Here is a 17,091-nt window from a genome sequence, read left to right as displayed (position 1 = left end):
TCCCCAAGTCTGTTCTTTTACCTCACGCCAGAACTCTAGAATTTCTCATTCTACCCTCTGTGCACTTAAACAGCTCTTGCAGGTCACATTGTCTCTCTGTTACATCATTACTAATTTAATGACATTCATTTTCCATCCCAATAATCTCCTACTCAACCATGTCAAGTAGTCTGTCCAGCATAGCCAGTGAACATTTGCATGACGGTGAAATCAGATTCACAGAAAAATCGCCCATTTAAAAATGCACAATGCAATCGCTCTCAGCACGTTCACAGGGCGGTGTGGAGTCCACTTCCATGGCCTCAGCAAGCATATCCATCCGTCCAGAGGAGAACCCTGTAGCAGTGGAAGGTAAGTCTTCATTGGAAGCCTCCCCCCTCTGCCCTGGCACCAGTCTGCAGTCTTTCTCTATGACTGGCCCTGTTTCTGTGAATTATCTTCTCTCTCTATGAATTTATGTATGTTGAGTATTTCATATAAACAGAATCACACAGCATGACATTTCCGGTTCCTTTCACTAGGCATAGTGTTTTCAAGGTTCATCCATGTCAGACCATGCAGACTGATTTTTTTTTTTAAGTTTTGAGATTTTATTTATTTTCAAGTATATGAGTGTTTGCCTGAATGGATGTCTGTGCACCATGGTGCATGCAGTGCCCAATGAAGCCAAAAGGGGGCGATGGATGCCCTGGATTGAAGTGACAGACAATTGTGAGCCTCCGTATGGTTGCTAGGAACTGAATCCAGGTACTCTGCAAGAGCAGGCGGTTGCTTTTAACTGATGACCTCTCTCTCCAGCCCGTAGAATTTATTTATTTATTTATTTATTTATTTATTTATTTATTTATTTATTTATTTATTTATTTATTTATTTATTTTGGGGCTAAGTAATACTCGTGTGTGTGTGTGTGTGTGTGTGTGTGTGTGTGTGTGTGTGTGTGTGTGTGCCATATTTTGCCTACCCACTTACCTGTTGATGGACAGGGAAGATGTTTCTACCTTATAAGTTTTTGAATGCTTTGCTTGTGAAATCTTCGGAGTGCAGCTGGTATCTTGTAGCAACTCTGTATTTAAATTTTAAGCAACTGCACAATGTAATCAATTTTCAAATTCAGTTATTGCAACTTTAATTTCTAGGCATAGTCCTTGATTCTTCTTGAGAACTGCTTGCTCATTCTTATGGTCTTTTCTAACTGCCCATATTCTCAAACCTCCCTGATTTCTTGAAACTCATTAGTAAATAATCCCTTATAAAATAGTAACCTCAATATCAAAAGTTTTATGGCTGTGATTTTACAGTCTATTGTTTTTTGGTGACTGTCAATCCTGTGTGTGTTTGTGGGCACACGTGTGTATTATCATTTATACTAAGTGATTGTGTTCTGCAGAACTCTATTCACTGGAGTCTTGGGGTTTCAGCTGTGTTTAGTTATTTGGTTGTGTGGTTAGTCTGACCATTCAACCTAGGGACCTGTTAAGATAAGTCCTCTGCTTACGGGTCTGTACCCCCAAGTGGAGTGAGTCTGGAGTGTACGCTGTCCGATGACAGGTTTACAGTCACTCTCAGAGAAGGGCTGACTTTGTTGTTGGATTTGTGCTGTTTGTTTTCCTTGCCTCCATCTCCAAGGTCAAAACAGGCAGCACTGAGAAAAGTACGGTTCATAGTCCCTTCCTCTTATTCTCAGTCAAATAAATAAATGCCCCATGTTGAAAAAAATATTACTAGAGGTAGAAGAAAAAAAAAACATAGTAAAAAGAAAGTTGAGTTTGGGGCTAGAGAGATGACTCCGTGGGTAGGAACACTGGCCACTCCTGCAGGGGATAGGGGTGTGGTTCCCAGCACTCACATGACTGTTGATAACCATCGGAAACTCCAGTTCCAGGTGACCCGACCACCTCTTCTGACCTCCCAGGGCACTGCACTCACATGGTGTTCAAACATGCATGCAAGCAAAACACTCATCCACAGAAAATATGAAAGAAAATCTTCTATAAAAGACAAAAATAACTGAGTTCATTTAACATCATAACCTCTAAAACAGAAACGAATTGACAGAGCTTTAAGATGACAAGCAAATCCTTCCTAAGAACCTAAATTTTTAATCCAGTTCTCTTAATTATTAATAGAGCAAGTCAGCAGAAGTATCACAAAATACAGAAAATCTGATTAGCTGAGTAACAAGGCTGGTAGAATGGATACACATTCATCTGGGTGAAGCTACATTTCTTTATACACTAGAATCCAAAGGCATATCACAACTGACTGAGTGCAGAAACTGATCTGAGGGTCTGACATCTTCATTGAACCAACTAGCAAAGAGACTCTAAGGTGCAGCCAATCCCTCTCCATTCTTCTCATAGATTTTTCAATATAGAAATTTCACAAAATATATGTAAACTTATTTGTAATGAATTATTGTTATTTAATAAATTAAATAACGTTGTGTTTTTTATTATTGATTTCTTATATGATAATTGAAATTTAATATTCAGAAACAGAAGTTCTATGGGGCTCTAAGTAATTTTTAAGGGTGTACAACAAGGTTGATGCTAAAAGGTTTGAGGTCCATTAGACTGTAACAGTTAAATATTGTTCCTCATCACCAAATATCCACCACAATGACCAACTGCTCCAACTTCATCAGGATACATTAAACAGAGACTGGCTCTAAACCGAGACCATTAAAATCATTACATTCTTGCACTGGAGAGATAACTCATCAATTAAGAACAATTGCAGCTCTTGCAGAGGACCTGGGTCCAGTTCACAGCACCCACATGGTGGCTTACAACTCCAGTTCCAGGGATCCCACACACTCTTCTGGCCTCCATGGACACTGCACAAATGTGATACACATACATGCAATGCATGAAAACACTCATATACATAAAAATCAACAAATTAATATTTTAATAATATTAATAACATAAAATTATTATATCATTTTCTTTACTTCTCATAATGACCTGGGGGTAAGCATTATTTTTTTTCAGTGGAAATACAATATTAATAAACAACATAAACTAAACCACAGTAAAGTGAATAAGAAAATTAAGAATGGGGCTCAGCATCCTGCATCATCAAAGAAGCACCAATGAAAGCAGTGAGATGCTATCACATATCTATGAGAATGGCCCGCATCCAAACCCCGACAACATCAAGTGCTGACAAGAACGTGGAGCAACAGGAACTCTCATTCTATGCAGTGGGAATGAGCAGCAGGTACTACCCCTGTGCAAGGCAGTTTGGCAGTTTCTTACAAAACAGAATATACTCTTGCCACACTAACTCTTCAATTGAGCTCAAATGAGTTAAAAACAAATTTACACAGATACCTGCACATGGGTGTTCAGTCACATTTGTCAAAATTTGAAAGTGATCAAGATGTCTTTCAATGAATGAATGATCAATTAAATTGATACAATCCATACAGTGGGGGCTGGAAAGATGTCTTGGTGGTTTAAGAGTTGTGTCTGCTCTTCTAGAGGACAAGGGTTCAATTCCAAGCACCTACAAGGCAGCTCACAACTGTCTGTAACTCTAGTTCCAGGAGATCTGACACCCTCACACAGACATACATACAGGCAAAACACCAATACAAATAAAATAAAAGTAAATAAATAAATAAATAAACCCCATACAGTAGGATATTATTTAGCATTGAAAATAAATGATCTTTTAAGACATGGAAGAGTGACAGAGGTGTATTCCTAAGGGGAATACACTTATCTTAAAGGGTTATATTGTGTATGATTTCAACACTCCTGAAAAGGCAAAATTAGGGAGTTGTTTTAACAATGGATGATTCCTGGGGACCTGAGGGAAGAAAGGAATGTAAAAAAGTAGCACAGAAGAATTTTATGGCGGCGAAGCTGCTTTATTGAGTATTCTGTTCAGTATTCCCTAGGAGATGAAATGAGGAAATTAAGGATCTTTGGGATTAAATTGTCTACCCACAGCCATGTGTTTATTGTAGGATTCCAAAGCCAGCCTTCTTAATGGCATGGCTCTTGAGCACACATCCCCGTGAAATCATTAACAGAATTTCTAAGTTTTCTTGGTGGCACAGGCATGGGATCCTTGAATCTTCTTACGACCACACCAATAAAACAAGGGACAGGAAAGTCTTGGTGTTGTCCCTACTCAGGGCAAACAGGTCTTTGAAGCAGATCTTATGTGGAAATCACGCAAAGAAGGAAAGACCTTCCGCCTTAGCTAAGCTTGAGGTAGGCACTGTTGCGTTAGGCATTAGGACCTGGTGTCCCCACATGGGTCTTCCAAAATACACTGGAGGTCAGGCCTCACCCTCCTGTCAGACAGAAGAAGAAGCTGAGACTAAGAATGAAGGTAGCGCCGGGCGGTGGTGGCGCAGGCCTTTAATCCCAGGACTCGAGAGGCAGAGGCAGGCGGATCTTTGTGAGTTCGAGGCCAGCCTGGTCTACAGAGTGAGATCCAGGAAAGGCACAAAGCTACACAGAGAAACCCTGTCTCAAAAAACCAAAAACCAAAAAACAAAAACAAAAACCAAAGAATGCAGGTAGCTTCCTCTAAAGCCACGTGGATAGTAAATGCCAAGCTAAGACTCTCCCAGATTCATCTGTCTCCATGATGCCCATAATACGCGTGCTTCTCCTGACTTTTCATGTCAGCGTGAAGGCTGGTAAAGAATTCAAGGACACGGCCCTCTTAAATGTGATGTGGGATTCCTTCTCCTAAAGCCCAGATCCAGCCTCCCACCCCTGGAACTCAGATAGGGAAGTGGGGAGAGGACTGTGATAGGTCAACTAAACGCTTTCTACATAACTTTTGGTAGGGACCCTTGACCGTCACATGCGTCAGAATGCCTGTCACCTCAGATGACTTTAGTCCAACAAAACGCCCTGGGTTGAGTGAGCCTGGATGCTCTGTCCTCATACAATAGAATCCATCATTAAGTAGCTGTCAGTTTCTTCCAAGTCCCTGTATTATGGATGGGTTGCAGGACTACCAATTAGTTTGAGCAAGTGCTAAAACTAAATAAATGATGAGGAGACTTCTATTTTCACTGGGGATAATTAGGGCAAGCATTTGGGGTGCTAAGGTAGAGCTGAGGGTTGAAGAAGTCACAGGAAGCATTACAAACAATGGGAAACCCTTGAACACCCGTGAGCAAAGCCAACGGGCCACTCTGTGGCTTCTGCACACAAGTCGGGGAGTGGACCAAGCAGGCCCCCCCTGCTGGAGTCGGTGACTGGACGCTGGAGAGAGGCAGTTATACAGTGCTCAGGATTTTATTCTTTCTTAAGATCCTCTTATATAACCGATTTGTTGTGCAATCAAGCAGTTGGTGGTTCAAGGAAGCTGGCCTGAACCTTAGATAAGAAGTTGAATTATTCCAAGGGACACACGGAGTCAGGCAGTCTGGAAGACACTGAGGAGTGAAGGTGGCCTCCTAACCAGGCCAGGGTACTGCAGCTGAGAAGTTCCCTGTGTGTAAGCCACACAAGTCCCCCATTTCCTGAGCATCTGTATTTTGTGGGCGCTGGAACCCTCTTGCTTTCCCACTGAAGGCCCCTGGCTTCCTCTTGGTAAAGTCAAAAACATGACCTAGTTGCAACAGAGGCACAAAACAGCAGTTTGCTAGGGAGAGGAGGGGGACAAATTGAAAAGAAATGGTCTCAGTGGATCCTATGCACATTAATTAACGCCCAAATTCGGGATTCTACACACACACACACACACACACACACACACACACACACACACACACACACACTACAACAGCAGCTGGTGGTGGTTGTTCCAAGAGTGGACGGGAAGAGTGGAAACCCAGCATACTCAGAAGGCAGAGGATCCATGGTGTGTCTGAGATGGTCTTCGTTGTTTTTAGTTTTTTCCATGAAAACATGGTGTGCCATCCTGGGAGTGCTGCATTGGAGTGCTTCTTTCTTGGCGGGTTTTCTTCCTCTCTGCTGCCTTCAGCTTCCATCACTCTGTGGAAGGCACCTGGAGCCCAAATCTCCCCAAGGGAGTCAAAGAGCACGACGCCTGTTCAGCGCTTTTTTAAAATCAACGACAAAGGAGTAGTCCAGGTCCGCCTACTACTGTCTTACTGATATTGTGCTCCATTTTCAAATCCCGGGAGAAGGAGGTATGCAGCAGAATAAATGTCTTCTGTGCATGCATGCTTGGATAAAAGGAAGTAAGGCCAGTTTGAAGATCCCGGGGGAGCCCAGGGACATGATGGATCCTTTAATCTCCACATGGGAGGTCCCCGAGGACCTTGAGTAATAAAGATGTTAGACTATCTTGACTTAAACTTTCTCTTCTTTTTGAAGGTATGTGGGCTTATTCATGGAACTCTAATATTTCCAAATAAAAAAATCCCCAACAGGTACAAGCAAATAGTTACACAATAGGAGTTAATGCCAGGTTTTAATATACAGTAGGGTGACTAGAGGAGACAATAACATGTATTTTATGATAACTTGAAGAGAGGAATTGGGATACATATATGGCACACACACACACACAAGGCTGGGAATGTAAATCAGTGACAAAGTGCTTGTCTAGCATGAATAGCACCCTAGATTCCATCCCTAGAATTATCACAAAGAAAAATCACTGTGCCTCATAAATACGTAAAATGATTTAATGTCACTTAACACAAGAAAATTAAAAAGGCCCAAGGCGGAGATCAACCCCTGAGGGTGTCTCCTGACTGGCGCTTGCCTTCCTCCTCCTACTTTGATGAGGAGAGAGGCATCAGCATCTCAGGTCCAGAGGTTCCTGTCCTTGTGCGCTGCTCCTGGGTAAAGACACTGCACAGCCTCAGTCATTAGCTCCACCCTTCTGGAAATGAGAAGGATAGAAAGAGGTGATTAGAACTCAGGGGGAAGCCAGAACCCAAGGCTGTGGAAAAAGGAAGCATGTAGGTGAGAAAGGTAATTCATGGTCTCGATGAGTTCTGTCCCTGCAGGTGTTCACACGTTGAAGGCTTGGTCCTCAGTCTGATGATGTCATGGGTCTCAGAACCTTTAAGAGATGTGGTTCAAGAAGAGGTCACAAGATTCCCGGGCTTCTGTCCTCAGTGTGGGTCGCCACAGTTCTCACGTGACTTGAGTGTCTCCTTGGCTTGCTAGCTCACAGTGTGATTTCTTCCTCTGCACCTGTTCCACTGTGATGCCGTCTGCCCCGTGCTGCAGTCAGAGTGGCCCTCACCGGAGCTAGCACAGTGCCTGCCTGCCGCTGCTACCTTGAGCCTCCCAAAGCATGATGGGAAACTTACTTAGTTTGTAAACTGTCCAGCATTATTGTTTAGTTATAGAAAACAGAAAACAGACCCTCCTAAAAAAGCATGGTATCCCTGAGGCCTGCTCACCCCCTGGACTCCAGTTTGCTAAAGGGATGCCACTTTCTTTTTTTTTTTTTTTTTTTGGTTTTTCGAGACAGGGTTTCTCTGTGTAGCTTTGCGCCTTTCCTGGAACTCGCTTTGGAGACCAGGCTGGCCTCGAACTCACAGAGATCCGCCTGGCTCTGCCTCCCGAGTGCTGGGATTAAAGGCGTGCGCCACCACCGCCCGGCTGGGATGCCACTTTCTAAAGAGGACCTAAGTGCTCCAAGTAATAGCCTTCGTATTGGGATGTGTAGGTGAGGTGCAACAAAGCCATCAATAATAGCCAACTGGAAATATCCTGGGCCGCTGGAGGTGGGGATAGAATGATTTCCTCCAGGAAGTTCTGACTTGGAGTTGCACTGGCATTTGGGAATGCAAAGAGAGAGGCTGAGTCTGGATTCCAAACAGGATGCGGAGGAGCATAGAAGCCACCCACCGCATCACACCCACTCTTCACACACAGCGTTCCCTCTGAAGACTGGTTGATGAATTTTCAATGCAAAATCCTCCTCCTCACAGGACATCCCTCTTGGTTAGTGAGCTTCAATCCTTAACTTTGCTTGATTTCCAGAACCTTTGTCGTATAATCTCACAATGAATTCCAAAGTGTTTCTAAAAGTCCACAGTATAACTAACAGGTAATTCAGAGATGGGAGAAAAAAACGAGCAGAAAAGATGGTCCATGTATTTATAGCCTTCTCGTCTCCAAGGAGACAGGTAATTCAGGAGACAAATATGGCGGTGAATATATGCATCATAATCACTCCAGGCACAGTAGAAATGTGGAGAATGTAAACAGCTAGAACAACATCCAGCGTGCTGTGACACTGTGCACATAGCCTGTCCAGCGCCCCGCATACATATTTGTGTTTGAAGTCCTCCCAGTAGTTTAGTAGGGTTGTTATAGCCGTCTTACATCTAAGGAACTTGGATTTAAAGAGAATGGGTAAGTTTCCCACAGTCTCAACCAGCCAAGTAACTGAGGTAGGATTTAAAGAAACTATCTGACATACACTGTGGTACTTGAAGTTCAAATGAGGGAAGAAAGAGGGTCATGGAGTATCGGGGACTATGTGGGTCCAGCCCCTCAATAGTCCCCTCCCAGGGTCCGGGAAGAATCTACAACCAGCTGATAATTCATCTTTGATGAAAAGAAATGAATCTATGTACACGAAACTCCTTAGTTCATACACTTTATTATTCTGTGTCAGTTCTCTCTCTACACAGCTTCTATTCTGCTCTCATGTCTAGCTCCTTTCTTGCCTGATTTCTCTCTACACTTATCTGCTGTCCCCTCTAGGTTCTATCTTAATTCCTTCATCTAGTTCTGCCCCTTCTAGGTTCTCATCTATCTAGTTCTTTCCCCTATCAGCTCCTCTCCCATCTCCTTCTCTCTCATCTGGCTCTTCCTCATCTTGTTCTTCCCCATCTGGCTCTTCCTCATCTTCCATCTCGTTCCTCTAGTCCTCTCTTCTAGCCCTTCAATCTAGTCCTTCCCCATCTCAGTTCGTTCCTCTCAAGTTCTTACCCATCTAGTTCTTCCATTCTCTTTTCTCTTCTCCGTCCTCTGCCCTGGAAGTCCTGGTATAAAAAGGGAGGGTCCGAGCTAAATTGTGTAAAGCTATTACTTAATGTCCACCTGACTTAGGCAGTGTCCCCTTATGGAATTTACCTTAAGTCAGGAGACTTGTATGTGGGCTGCTATCACTGTTAGTTCTTGAAAGTTGGGGCCCACCTGGGCGGTGTCTCCTTGTGGAATTTAAGTCAGGAGACTTGCATGTGGGCTGTTATCATTGTTATCCTCGGAAGTTGGGTGCCCACCTGGGCGGTGTTTCCTGTAGTCCTTAAAAGTGGCTAAGGGAGATATCTGATTCCAGAGAAAGCCTTTCCCGAGGCTGTTCTCCAAATACCTGGAATGTGTATGTCCAGAGAGTGATCAGTCCACACTGTTAACCCTTCTTAGGGAAAAGTCAATTGGGAAAACTATGAAGGCACACATGATTTTCATAACAGAATACAGCTGATATATAACAAGCCAAGTAACACCAAAAACTCCTTGGGATTTGGCTTTCTCTGGAGGAATTCCCTGATTCCTCCAGGTAGTGACTTTGCCATAACCAGCTGAGTTCTTATGATATATTCCTGCGGCCTGCAGCAATGGAGGTGCCAAGCGGATCTTCCTGTTACCAGACCCCGTCAAGACACTCACATAGCAGAGCTGTGCGAGGAGAGAACTGGCTTATCAAGTTCTGGGTACATAGATAAGAGGAGAGATTTTCACTCACATGTGTTGCTATCCTTCTCCTTGATAACTAGAGACCCTTCAATAAGGACACAGAGAAGAATGATGCTTCATGGACAGTAAGAGGTATCGTCCATCCTGAGTATCTTACACAGGTGGTGGATGTGCTAAATGTGTGGTGGTAAGACCTGGGCAAGGGCGTAGGAAGTAGAAGAAAACAAGAATAAATTTTTGAAATAATTAGAAAAGATTCACCTGGAAACAGTTGACATCCTGAGAAAGAAGGAGGAGTAAAAGATGATTCCAAGGAGGATGGGAATGAGTGGAAAGTAAGAAAGCAGGCTGTGTGGGTCAGAAGATGGGTGTGATCTTTTCTGTAGTGAATATGAGGTAATAGAAAGATGTCCATGAGACTAGGCTCTCAGGTAGACAGCAAGACCCATCAACATTGGGCGATTCCGAGATGACAGAAGTTCCCCAACATAGAGCATAGAAAAGAAGAAAAGCAGGGGTCACAGGAGGCTGTCTGCATTTGATGACAGGAAGCAAGTGAGCTGATGAGCCAAACACTTCCTGGGAGTCCAAAGGAGAGTCAAGAAAATGGACTCTCAGAAGGCTGTGTGAGAGTGAGGTTCAGAAACAAGGCTAGCTGCCCACCACAGGTGTTGATTTCACAGGGAAAAGGACTAATGAAGATATCTTGCTCTGCTATTATCTAGAGTCAGCAGAACAAAGAATAGAGAAAACCAAAATAAGACACAGTTAACACTCTCAACAGTGACCCACAGAAGCTTGAAGAAGTGCCTTGAATGACCAGTGGTTTCTTTATGTTGCCTAATTACATTATGTCTTATGTATTCGTTCATTATTTTGTTTTATGTGCATTGTTATGTATGAGTGCCTGCATGTATGTGTATGTACCATGATTGCTCAGGAGCCTGCAGAAGTCAAAAGAGGGCACTGGGTACTCCAGAACTGGAGTTACAGGTGGTTTTGAGCCATCACATGGGTACTGAGAACGAATGAGAACCAAACCGGTGTCTTCTGTAAGAGCAGCCAATTCTCCTAACTGCTGAGCTATCTTTACAGCCTCATTATTTTACTATTTGAGATGGGGTTTCATGCAGCCATAGCTGGCCTCAAATATTGGAGGGTGACCTTGGACTTCAGATTTTCTGCCTCTACCTCTCTTGTGCTGGAGACTGAACCCGGGGTTTTGTGGACCCTAGGCAAGCACTCTGCAAACTGAGCGACATCACTGCCCTGGGTATTATTTTGATGACACTTTAATTCCTTAAATGTTTGTTTTTCTCACATAGGAGATATCGCAGCTCTTCATAAACCTGAATATTGATTCATCATCTCATTGCCAGCCTCTGGCCACAGCAGCAGATGTGTACTTTATAAGATTACATCGATTCAGTTATAGACAAACAGATAAAAAAAAAACTTTACCCTGTGTGTTTTGTTGTTGCGTTGTTATTGTTTTATCTACGCTTCTCTCGCATTAAAAATATCTCACCTGTCCCAGCCTGAATAGCATTCCTACCCACTCCATGCCCCACTTCAAAGGTCTGCTACTCCCCAAAGGCCATGGGTTTGTATTTGAAGCCTTTGAAGAATCCGTGAGAGGGAAAAAAAAACTGCTTTGGGTCATCTGAGAACCTTCTGCCTTACTACCTCTTGAGACTAAAGGCTGTTTCTAAAACAGAAGAGATTCTGCCCTTCGGTGAAACAGACCTGACCTAAGTGTGATGTTCGAAACTGTAAAGGAAAGAGAAATAAGTCCCAAGCTTGAGGGCACGGTGCTCAAAGCAGATTGAAGCACATCCGTGAAGGAGCGGATGCAGAGAGATGAGCCAGTATGCTGAAGATCGCACAGTTGGTCCAGAGTGAGGATTAGCATGCTAGGCCACGCCCCCTTGACAGCCTGGGCTGCGCTGTGCTTCTCAAAGGGATGCTATTCCTTGCACAAAGAGACAAGCACCATAAGATTTCTGGGAGCTCAGAGTGAGAGCTGTTGGAATTACTGGGAGCTCAGCAGCAGAGAGGCCATTTCTGTTTAAATGAAGCTCCCGTGAGTAGAGTAAAGGGAAGGTCATTCAAGGTGAAAAGACAGAAAAGACGCTCGACGGGCACAGAGCTGAGGGAATGAAAGGTAGGATGAGGAACTGCCTAAGACAGCAGTCGCTCCTGAACGCTGAGAGTGATCGGTCTAAAAGGCGCCCCACAGCATTCGTAATCACTGTCCTGTAGGCCTGTTGAGAGCCTCTTCCATTTTAGGCTGGAGAGAGACCCAGTCAGTTCTAGAGTTTGGCAGAGTATCTCTGGCTGTAGAATGGATCTGATGGAGGCATGATGTTTGGTGATGGAAGGAGCAAAGGAAAGAAGACTAGGAAGAGGGAAAGGAGCAGGGGTCTAACCCGGGACGTCTGTGATGGCCAGGTGGAAGACCAAGCCTAGAGAAGTGAGGCTGGGGAGATGGGGAAAAGACCAGGCACAGGCTGCTTGGCTGGGTGGGGACAATACTGGAGAACAGGATGTATCTGCAGGACACTCTGGAATCATGATTCCTAACCTCCCTTGAGGGATCACTTCTGGAAAAAACCTTTACCCTCCTCACAGATAAGTGAGTATTCACAGAGTGCAAGTGCATGTCCACACACCCATACCATTCTCCCTTCAAGTATTTCATAGACTCTTTGAAGTCTCTCTGGCATGTTTTGATGAAATTGTTGACATCAGACAGTCTCCTATGACTATGACTCTCTAAGGATTGAACAGAGAGAGCATTTATCCAGAACTTGAAGCTTCCAGTAATCAAGACCTCCATGTCTCTATCTTCATAGCTGTGCCTAGAAAATGCAGAAAAAATACCCCCCACGGGGCAGCCAACTGTCTCAGAAAGATTACTGCAAAGAAGCCACAATCACTAGCCAATGCTCTAGAAACTCCTCAGCCATTGCCATAGGCCAAGAACTCTGTTTTATTAATATAATATTTTATTAAATTTTTTTATAATTTTATATAAAAATAAAATGCATTTTTATTATCTTCACCCCTCCTCAGCTCCCCTAGCCCTTCCCAAATCCACCCTGTTCCATTTTGCTTCCTGTTGCTGTGATAAATGCCCTGACCAAAAGCAACCTGGGTGGTGAAGAGTTTATTTTCTCTCTCATGGTTTAGAACGTCACCAAAGGAAGCCAAGGCAGGAACTCATGGAGAAATACTGCTTACTCGCTTGTTCCTAGACTCACATTCTTCTCCAGCCCAGGCCCAGCTGCCTAGGGATGGTGCCACCCACAGTGGGCTAAACCCTCACACACCAATTAGTCATCAAGAAAATGCCCCACAGGCCAATCTGACGGATGCTGTTTGGAACTTCCCTCTTCCCAGATATGTCAAGTTGGCAACCAAGACTAGCTATCACATAGGCCCACCTCTGAGCCCCCTCCCAACTTCATGTCTCCTTTTCTTTTTCCTTTTCAACTTAATTATTAACTATTTTATGTGTATGAGTATTTTGCCTGCACATAGGTCTGTGCATCACTTGCATCCTGGTGCCGGCATGAGCCAGAAGAGGACATCGGATCACCTAAAATTGGAATTACAGATGTTTGCAAGCCATGTGGGTGCTGTGAATCAAATCTGACTTCTCTGGAAGAACAGCCAATGCTTTTAAGTACTAAGCCATCTCTCCAGCTCCACCCTTACACACACACACACACACACACACACACACACACACACACACACACACACACCATGCTTTTAATAGCCAACTTATTCTAATTTGTACAGACCATATACCCAAAGGTAGTTGGGTTGTCCACTGGAGAATGACTGACCTACCAGGGGGCTACACCTTTAAAATTGACTCTTTCTCCCCTAAGAGCCATCAATTCTTCAGCTAATTGGGGTTAATGAGCCTCTACCTTCCCCCTCCACCCCAGTTGCTGGAGTGCTGACTGGACTGATCTTGTGCAGGTCTTGCGAAGGCAGTTCCAGCCACCGTGCCTGCATGAGTACGTTAGTCCTGCCATGTCCAGATGAGACTGCTTTGCTCCCTGACATCTGGCTGCTAAAATCTTTCTGCCACCTCTTCAAAAACAGTCCTTAAACCCGGGAAAGAGGGAGTGTGACACAAATGTCCTATATGGACACCCTACTGGCAATTATTCTCTGTACTTTGAGCATTTGTGAGTTTCTGAATTAATCACAGTCTACTGCAAGTCACCCAAGATGGGTGCTAAGAACTAAACTTGGGTCTTCTGTAAGAGCAGTATATGCTCTTAACTGTTGAACCACCTCTTTAGCATCAGGACTGTGCATTTCTAAATAAACATTTAAGTGATTAATGTTATTTTGCACATACATGGGATCGCACATTTGTGTGCACATGTATGTGAAAGCCAGAGGACAAACCTCAGGTATTGTTCCTCAGATACCCTCCTCCTCCTCTTCCTCCTTTTTTTTTTAAAGACACTGTCCCTTGCTAACCTGGAACTTACCAACTAGGCCAGGATGGCTGGCCAGGAATCCACTTGTCTACACTCTTTTCCAACACTGCAAGAACAATCACACATCACCACTCTGGTTTTATTTGCATAGGTTCCAGGGATTGAACTGAAGTCCTTCCAAACACTTTACTGATTAGGTTATCCCCCATACACCAAGAATAACTATTTGTGAAACAGGATCTTGTCGCATAGCCCAGGCTTGCCTAGAACTCATACGGCTGCTGCCTGCTCCCCTGGGATCTGGGATTACAGGACATGCATGGCCTACCGCTCTAGAGGTGGTGGGCCTGGGAGAAAGGAGGCACACTAAACTCTGATGCAAAAGCCAACTTTATTCAGAGCATCAGACAATTTACACTTTGAGGATAAAGAAGACTCACATGAATAAGGTGTACAAGGGCAAGCCACACATGGTGGATAAGCCACACATAGTGGACAAGCCACACCTGGCAGACAAGTTGCATGCCGCAAAAACATGTTTGCCATAGAGGCATATAAACAAATAACAATAGCCAGTTGCAATGAATAATCTGAAGTAAACTCACTCCTCTCTGCTATACCTGAGAGGGGCACAAAAACATAATCAAAGAACAGTTCTGTGTTTTTTGAAGAAACTGGGGTCACAAGACTCTTGTCTTGGTTTCCTGGGGTTTTCTCACAAGGACTCAGACATCTCCTCACATGACTCTATTCTTGGACTGTGTTCCAACAATGCACCACCACACAAAAATTCAGGAAAATCTCTTCACGTGTGGACAGCTCCAGAATCTCTAACTGTATCTTAAGGAGAAGCCTTCAGCTAGCAGGAAAGTCTAGAGCCAAAAGAAGACGGATTTGGATGCAATAATGAAGAAGCAGAGAAGAAAGAAGGGTGGAAAACTCAAGTGTCCTCTCCAGAGGGACAGGAGAGAAGACGGCAGAGCTCTACTGATAGAATCTTGACCGTATGGGTGGGACTCTCCAGAACACAAATGTCTCCTCAGTGCCTGCCAGGGGTCAGCGGAAAGTCTGACAATCACAAGCTATGCCTGGAATCTCAAGCCAAACCCTGGGCCCAGAAAGTGAGTGGATCCAGGTCTCCCGGGGAATAGCCATTTGTCTCAATGCCTCTCCCTGTCACCAGCAGGGTGATGTCAACTTGGGCTCTGAACGGCAGAAAGGATTTGGGAACGCAGACCAAGCGAACATTAGAAATTAGGAGAGACTCTTAGGTGATAAATAGAACGTGAATGATGGGCAGAGCAAAGAGAATTAGAAAAAAATACATCTGACAGCCATTATTTTACTCCATAAATTATTTCATCCGTATCTGGCGTTGTGTCTGGTTTAAGTAAAAATGTTCTCACACAGAAGCCGCAAGGAGAGCTCATGCTGACAGCTCCATTTTTTTTTTTCAAGTTGAAATCTAAGCTCTCAGTTATCCCTATCATCAGCCTGTCCAGCGGCTGAGTCCTTCCCCTAAGCTGTGTCTTCTGACACAAGCGTCACAGACAGGGCTTTTCATCCAGTCAGAGCAGCTCTGGGGACGACGTGCTGGGTCCTTGTACAGGGGACCATTTGTAGAAAGCTGACACTTCACCTTCTGGAAGACGGAGTTCCGTGGTTCTCAGACACCCTCGTCTTTTGAGGCTCCATCCTTTGTCACACCCTGTCAGCACACTGTCCCCAGCCAGTGCTCGAACTCTTGGCCTCCTGAGTCAGCAGTGAGTACCCCAAATTGGAGCCGAGAGGCTCTGCTGACCATCCTGGAGACAAAAATCTTAGTGCCAATTAACCTGCCTGCAGGAGGCCTCTCGGCTGGCCCTGCTCTGCCTCCTCAGGCCTGAACTGGGTGCTCAGAGAACGGCTGCTTGCTTTTGTCCCATATGTGGATGGGCAGGTGGAAGGCAGGTAAGGCTGGACCCTCAGTATTTTGTAGAAACATTTTTAAGGGAAAACAGATTACTCTTCCATATTATATTATTTTAACAACCTAGTGTCTTAGTCTGTTTAAGCTACTATAACAAAGTACCATGAGTTGGGTAATTTATAAATAATAAGAATTCACCTCTCCTCATTCTGGGGTCTTAAAAAAAAACAAGATTGAGGGGCACTTACACATTTGAGTCAGATGACGGCCTGTTTTCTGCTTCATAGGTGGGTCTTTGTGTTCTCCATTCAGATGGCAGGTCTCCATTCAGATGCTCCTTTTCTGAGAGCACAAATCGTATCTCTGCCTGAAGATGTGCCATGTTCTCAAGGCCCCACCTCCTAACACCATCACACTGGGAGACTAGCTTTCAACATATGAATTCTAGAGGGACACAAACATTCAGACCACAGCATCCGTCGGACATAGGGCGAACTCGTTGCTATACGGTATAAAAACCATTTGGGACTGCACTGTTTATGATCTTCAGTGGCCCCCACAAAAGCTTCCACGGTGCTGGGCTATAAAGGAAGTTGCATATCAGTCAGCTCCACCCCTGTGTGATTCTTAAAGTCTGAAACATTTCCCCTGGCATCTCATGGTCCAGTCTCCACCGAAACATTAATGAGGAGCTCATGAACAATATGCTCATTAAGGAAGAGCCTTTTGCATTCCACCTCGGCCCAGCTCTGGACCCTGTTGGAAACAGCTGTGTTGGGAGTACCTTGTTCCTTGTGCCTTCAGACCTCAGTTGTCCAGCCTTGTCTAGGTTCTTAGGTCACTTGTGGGATCCCATCCTAACACTGAAGGCCCATTCTCTTATAACTGTTCATTGGTGCCCAGACCCCGCCCCTGACATCATTATGCTAAAACTCCATGAGAATAAGTCCTATGCCCCTCTTCAACATTGTATCCCCTGTATATAACACGAAACACTCACTGTATAATCAGGAGCTATTTGTGGAACACGTGCATAAACGAGCATTGTGCCAGGGTCAGCTTCCTGGTGTCTCCCAGATGAGGCTGGAGGAGAATATTAATGAC

The sequence above is a fragment of the Peromyscus californicus genome, unplaced genomic scaffold, assembly GCF_007827085.1.
Source record: "Peromyscus californicus insignis strain IS unplaced genomic scaffold, ASM782708v3 Scaffold_13__1_contigs__length_99412109, whole genome shotgun sequence".
Taxonomy (NCBI): Eukaryota; Metazoa; Chordata; class Mammalia; order Rodentia; family Cricetidae; genus Peromyscus; species Peromyscus californicus.
This window is presented reverse-complemented; position numbering follows the sequence as displayed.